The following is a 7,466-nucleotide window of genomic DNA, read 5'->3' as shown; positions in this document are numbered from 1 at the left end:
CTGTGGGGGGACCCTGCTTTCTCCCCTAATGTGAAGACTGAGTCTTCTTGGAGCTGAGCTTGGTTGAAAAAACTAGTAGCGCTTGATACTTATAAAATTTCCTTATGTCCAAGTATTACTACTGAATATTATTCCCAACTGATGATGTAAGACCTATTTAGAAGTAGAAAGGGCAGAGCAGAGCAAGAACAAAGATTTCTGGGCAAGCCCCTATCATGTACAAATAGTGACCCTGGGACTGTCCCCTTGCCATAGTCTTTAGGGAACAAAGAAAGCTATATTGAAATTTGTGGCATTAGCTATTATGCTCACTGTTTTCTCTTTCCAACTCCACTTAGTCTATCAGGTTACTTTTTCTGGTATGGTAGTCTGAAGTTTTTTCTGAAGTAGAAATTAGTTTCTGGCATGACTATCTTCAAGCTAAAATAGTTGACAAATTTATTTCTCCTTTTTTGTATGAACGTGAGGTACAACAGAGCAATAGATGCCTGGGCAATGTCACAGAGATCTTAATATTTTGCTGAATTGCCTCTTGAAGACAAGTGAACTGTCAAAAGCATAATACTCCACCAAAGAAGAATTTATCTACACACAATAATGAAATATTTTACATTCAGCTGATAGCCCAAATTCTGAGATATCTTAATGTATTTTCAAACTTTTATTTTTCAAGCTTTAAGTGACTTGAAGATCTATCACTTCGAGAATGCTTGGACCACCAAGAAGAGGAAACACTGGTTTGACTGACCTAAAAATCAGATTTGGTATATATTTACTATAATTTGGATATATTGTTCAAGCATCTTGAGTCTCAATTACCTCACTGACAAAATATGGAAATAATGCCTACCCAGCAGACTTTCTATCAGAATTAGAGAATTAATATAATGGCTTACCAAAGTACTAGGCACTAAAGGAAAACACTGTTCATTTTCAAGAATATATTTGAAATATTCATTGAGAGAAGAGTCAGTGCAAGGCTTAAGATAGATGGGTTAAAGTTAGATATGGTACTTTCCTGGAATCTGAGAAGATGTGAAAAAGCTGGAGCCAGAACCAAGGGGCATAAGAGACATGTTTGAGTATTTAAATACTACAGAAGGCCAGAATTTAAAAGTACATGCGATTTATTTGTTATATGGAAATACAAAGAAAAGCATTCAACTCTGCCCCTAGGATCTGAATGAAATGACCAGGCAGATCTAAAAACTGAGTACAATGGGTGTCTGGGCTGGTAAATAAGAAAAAAAAAAAAGCAAGCCATGTAGAATCAATCAATCAATATCTGCTAGATATAGTGCAAACATTGAAAATAAAACAAGTTAGAAAAAAATCTTTCTCCTGCCCTAATGAGAAAGCTCAGCATTTGGGGAACACTGTACTGAACCTCTTGAAACCCTACCTACCGGGGCACCTGGGTGGCTCAGACAGTTAAGCGTCTGCCTTCGGCTCAGGTCATGATCCCAGGGTCCTGGGATCGAGCCCCACATCGGGCTCCTGGCTCAGCAAGGAGTCTGCTTCTCCCTCTCCCTCTGCCTCTCTCCCTGCTCATGCTCGCTCTCTCTGTGTGTCTCAAATGAATAAATAAATCTTAAAAAAAAAAAAAGAAAGAAAGAAAAAAGAAACCCTACCTACCACTCCCAGCAAGTGGGACTGGAAATACTATTGCCCCTGGTGCAGGCAGGAAGTATACCATTCAGAATCCTTGCTAATTCTGAGGATCGGCCAAAATTGCAAGCAGATGCAATCAGTGGGTTAGGTATTCACAGAAGCATATAGCCAGCAGGTATTTAGAAGTCCATAGGGGTCTCTCCATTGTGCCTACAATATAGAACATGGTATAGATGATGATCTTCAGGGTATAGCCACAACTTGTGACTGGCTGAGAGAATTTATCTCTGGATTTATCAACATGGGAGTTTTTTGAGATCTTGATCAGAACAATTTCATTAAAAATAATACCAGCATCTTTTAAGATTAAAAAATAATTTTAAAACCAATGGAAGAAGTTAGTAATATTCTGTGTTAGTGAGGGTATGGGAAATTGGTATTCTTGCTCAAGATGGGAAAGGAAAATCATTGTGGAAGAAAATTTGGCCTATGAACTGTCTGCAGTTTTGTTTTCCTTTTTTTAAAAAATATGTATTTTTTAATTTTAAGTAGGCTTCACACCCAACGTGGGGCTTGAACTCACAACCCTGAGATTAACAGCTGCATGCTCTACCAACTAAACCAGCCACACACCCCATATTGTCCATAGTTTTTGAACCAATAAGTTAAGATTTAGAAATTTCTTAGAGGATATATAGACGTACACAAGTATTTACATACAGGATATGTTCACCTGACTTCAATTAACAGAAAACAAACGACATTTTCTGTTATCCTCTCCATGCATTGTTATTACATATACTATTTTACCCCTCTAAAATACCTTTGTATCTTCTCTTCCTTACCTAATTTGGGCTTCTCCTTTCAGACATAGCTCATTTCTCACCTTCTCTAGGAAGCTTTTCCTGACATCCCAGACAAAGTACGAGATTTCTTCTCTGAATTCCCATAGAGGTCTCTGCATATTTTTTTTTTAAAGATTTTATTTATTTATCTGACAGAGAGAGACATAGTCAGAGAGAGAGCACAAGCGGGTGGAGTGGGAGAGGGAGAAGCAGGCTTCCCACTGAGCAGGGAGCCCGATGTAGGGCTCGATCCCAGGACCCTGGGATCATGACCTGAGCCGAAGGCAGACGCTTAATGACTGAGCCACCCAGGCGCCCCTGCATATTTTTTATCATTGTGCTTATCACATTACATTAAATCTATTTAAGTGATTTTCTTCTGTACCAAACCACAAAATCTTGAGGTATGCAAAAAAAAAAAAAAATAGTTTTTGAATTTAACTAAAGTGAACTGTTAACTGAATAGGGAATACAGAAGAGACAGTTTTGGGGAAGATGTGTATTCAGCTTAGATATGTTGAATTTGCAAGAGATGTAAAACATTCAGGTGGAAATTTCAAGAACCGTTTGGAAAATTGGCAGGTGGAAATTCACATTTGGGGATCAACAAAGATGCCAGGACAAGAGAGATTATCTGTGAGCTCTAGCTATTTATTTAGAAGTAGCACTTTAAAAAAAAAAGGATGAGAATATTAAGGGAAAATATAGAAAAAGAAAAAAGAAGGCAGCAGAAAGAACCTTAGGAAGTACCTACATTTAACCATTTGAAGGAACAGGCAGTGGGTTTGAAAGATATTTGGAGAGGACAATGTCCAAATCACAGGTTGCACAAACAAGTAATCTATATTATTATTTCTTGTTACTGTTTATGGTTAGAGCTATGGTTCTCAACCTGGGACAATTTTGTCCTTCAAAAAATATTTGACAACATATGAAGACATTTTTTTTTGTCACACTAGGGGAGTAAAGATGGGGTGAGGGGAGAGATGCTATTAGAATACGGTGGGCAGGTGACAGAGATGCCACCTGTATTAATTTGCTAAGACTCCCCAAATCAAATACCACAGATTGAGTGACCTAAAGAACACAAAAGTATTTTCTCACAGCTCTGGAAGCTGGATGCCCAAGATCAAGGTGCCTCCAAAGTTTCGTTCCTCCTGAGGCCTCACTCCTTGGCTTACAGATGGTGGCCTTCTTGTTGTGTACACACTTGGCCTGTGTACTCTGTGTGTACAAACCCCCAATGTCTTTCTGGGTGTCCTGATTCTGACCCAGGATATGGGTCAGAATGATTAAGGCCCACCCAAATGACCTTATTATAATGTAATTAACTCTTTAAAGTCTCTATCACCAAATACAGTCACAATACGGAGGGTTAGGACTTGCACATACAGACTTAGAGGGGCAACACTCTGCCCTTCGGTTACCCTAGAATTGATGTCCTTCTCACAAGCAAAATATATTCACCACACCCCAACAGCCCAAAATTATTTTTTAAAAGGTTTATTTAAATTCCAGTTAGTTAACATGCAGTGTAATGTTAGTTTCAGGTGCACAATTTAGTGATTCAACACTTCCTTACATCGCAAGTGCACTCCTTAATCCCCATCACCTATTTCACCCATCCCCCACTCACCCACCTCCCCTCTGGGAACCATCAGTTTGTTCTCTATAGCTCAGAGTCCACTTCTTGGTTTCTCTTTCTTTTTCCCATTGCTCATTTGTTTCATTTCTTAAACTCCATATGTTAGTGAGATCATATAGTACCTGTCTTTCTCTGATTGACTTATTTCACTTAGCATAATACTCTCTAGATCCATTCATGTCATTGCAAATGGCAAGATCTCACATTGTCCTTATCCATTCAACTATCAATGGGCATGGGCTGTTTCCATAGTTTGGCTATTGTAGATAATGCTGCTATAAATATTGGCGTACATATATCCCTTTAATTAGTATTTTTGTATTCTTTGAGAAAATACCTAGTTAGTGTGATTGCTGGGTTGTAGTTAGTTCTATTTTTTAACTTTTTGAAAAACCTCCATACTGTTTTCCACAGTGGCTCTACCAGTTTGCATTCCCACCAACAGTGTAAGAGGGGTCCCCTTTCTGCACATCCTTGCCAACACTGTTCTTTCTTGTGTTAATTTTAGCTATTCTGACAGGTGTGAAGTGATATCTCATTGCAGTTTTAATTTGCATTTCCTTGATGATAAGTGATGGTGAGCATTTTTTAATGTGTCTGTTGGCCATCTGTATGTCTTCTTTGGAAAAATGTCTATTCATGTCTTCTGCCCATTTTTAATTGGATTATTTGGTTTTGGGGTATTGAATTTTGTAAGTTCTTTATATATTTTGGATACTAAGCCATTATTGGTTATGTAATTTGCAAATATCTTCTCCTGTTCTATAGAATGTCTTCTAGTTTTGTTGATTATTTCCTTTGCTGTGCAGAAGCTTTTTATTTTAATGTAGTCCTATTTTTACTTTTATTTCCCTTACCTCAGGAAACATATCTAGAAAGAAGTTGTTACAGCTGATGTCAAAGAAGTTACTGCCTCTGTTCTCTTCTATGATTTTTATGGTTTCAGAACTCACATTTAGGTCTTTAATCCATTTTGAATTTATTTTTGTGTATGGTGTAAGAAAGTAGTCCAGTTTCATTATTTTGCATGTACCTGTCCAGTTTTCCCAACACCATTTGTTAAAGAAACAGTCTTTTTCCCAATAGACAGTCTTTCCTGTTTTGTTGAAGATTAATTGACCATACGGTTGTAAGTTCATTTCTGGGTTTTCTATTCTGTTCCACTGATCTATTTGTCTATTTTCCTGCCAGTATCATACTGTTTTGATCATTACAGCTTTTTTTATTAAAAGATTTTATTTAATTATTTGAGAGAGACTGAGAGAGAAATAGAGCATGAGTGGGGGTAGGAGCAGAGGGAGAGGCAGACTCCCCACTAAGCAGGAAACCCAACACAGGGGTCAATTCCAGGACCCTGGGATCATGACCTGAGCCAAAGGCAGATGCTTAACTAACCGAGCCACCCAGGTGCCCCATCACTACAGCTTTGTAATACAACTTGAAGTCCAGTACCTGTCTTTCTCTGATTGACTTTCTCTGATGTCCCCAGCTTTGCTCTTCTTTTCCAAGGTTCCTTTGCTATTATAGTTTTTTGTGGTTCCATACACATTGTAGGAATATTTGTTCTAGTTCTGGGAAAAATGCTAGTGGTATTTTGATAGAGATTGCATTAAACGTGTAGATTGCTTTGGGTAGTATAGACATTTTAACAAGATTTGTTCTTCCAATCCATGAGCATGGGATGTCTTTCCATTTCTTTGTGTCATCTTCAATTTCTTTCATCAGTGTTTTATATATAAGTTTTCAGAGTCTTTTCACTTCTTTGATTAGGTTTACTCCTAGGTATCTTATTGTTTTTGGTACAACTATAAATAGGGTTGTTTTCTCAGTTTCTCTTTCTGCTGTGTCATTATTGGTATAGAAATGCAACAGATTTCTGTATATTGATTTTGTATCCTGTGATTTTACTGAATTTGTATATCAGTTCTAGCACCTTTTTGGTGGAGTCTTTCTGGTTTTCTATATATATAGTATCATGCCATCTCCAAATAGTGAAAGTTTTACATCTTCCTTGCCAATCTGGTTTCCTTTTATTTTTTTGTCTTATTGCTATAGCTAAGAATTCTGGTACTATGCAGAACAAAAGTGGTGAGAATGGACATTCTTCTTCATTCCTGACGATAGAGGAAAAGCTCTCAGTTTTTCCCCATTAATGATATTAGCTGTGGGTTTTTCATATATGGCCTTTATTATGTTGAGGTATGTTCCCTCTAAACCTACTGTGTTGAGGGCTTTTATCATGAATTGATGTTGTATTTTGTCAAATGCTTTTTCTGCATCTATTGAAAGGATTATATGGTTCTTATCCTCTTATCTATCTTTCCATTGATCAATTCATTTTTTATCCTACAAGAAGCCATAACTTTATTAATGGCAGAAACAATACAAATTTCAAGCCAAGCTGCAATTATTCTTTTGAAACACCAAAAAAATTATCCTTGTTTTCAGATGGTTACATTGTTAATTCTATAATAACATTTACAATGCCATTCTTGCTGTTCTTCAGAACTCAGATGCCTTTGCTCTTGACACATTTGCTTGTGACGTGACCAGTTCTATGTCAACCTCTACATGTGTTTCCTCAACCTCTTCCTCTTCACTCTCCCCCAGTACAGTTGGAGTCTGTGTGTTTTCTTGAATGTTTGGGACAGCTTCACCTTGAACCTCGAATTTCTCAGCAGCTGCTAGTTGTCCCAGCTGAGACAAATCCTTAATCTTTGTTTCCCCCAAAACTATGTAGGTATCTGAAGCTGCCCTCTTGTAGACATCTGGTTTTGTGATGACAAAGAAGATATTCTTAGATATCCAGATAGTGACTCTAGTAACCCCTTTAGCCTGTCGTAGACCCATTTTGGACATAGCCTTCCGTGCTTTCTTTTTACTCTGGCTCTGTTTTGCTCTACTGACTGGTTCTTTATCAATTTCAGCTGCTGCGGCCAGCTGGACTTATGTGGTTGCCAGTGTGGAATCTTGTTCCTCAAGCTCTGATCCATCAATGTTGGATTCTATTCCAGACCCGGTCTCAGTCTGGGGCTATGGTAACTCCTGCTTTTTAGGAGAGTTGGTTTCTGTGGGTTCAGCTGGCACTGTGTGCAGGGAACATGGAACCAAGATGGCAACAGAAAGGGAGCAAGTGAGAATGTAGCCCATGCTTGCTGAAGAAGGATTATCCTTTCTTTTATTAATGTGATTGTCACATTGATTGATTTGTGAATATTGAACCATCCTGAAACCCAATTATAAATCCCTCTTGGTTGCAGTGAATGATTTTTTTAATGGTTTGTTGGGTTTGGTTTGCTAGTATTTTGTTGAGGATTTTTACATCTATGTACATCAGAGACATTGGCCTATAGTTCTCTTTTTTT

The 7,466-nt window shown here is 37.8% G+C and overlaps 1 pseudogene; it reads right to left on the bottom strand.

Moving 5' to 3' along the window:
- Window positions 1-6,553: 6,553 nt before the first annotated feature.
- On the bottom strand, window positions 6,554-7,251 carry LOC118009803 (annotated as a pseudogene).
- Window positions 7,252-7,466: the final 215 nt, after the last annotated feature.

This window comes from Mirounga leonina, unplaced genomic scaffold, assembly GCF_011800145.1.
Source record: "Mirounga leonina isolate KUSES-001 unplaced genomic scaffold, KU_Mleo_1.0 Mir_128, whole genome shotgun sequence".
Classification (NCBI taxonomy): Eukaryota; Metazoa; Chordata; class Mammalia; order Carnivora; family Phocidae; genus Mirounga; species Mirounga leonina.
This window is presented reverse-complemented; position numbering and strand designations above follow the sequence as displayed.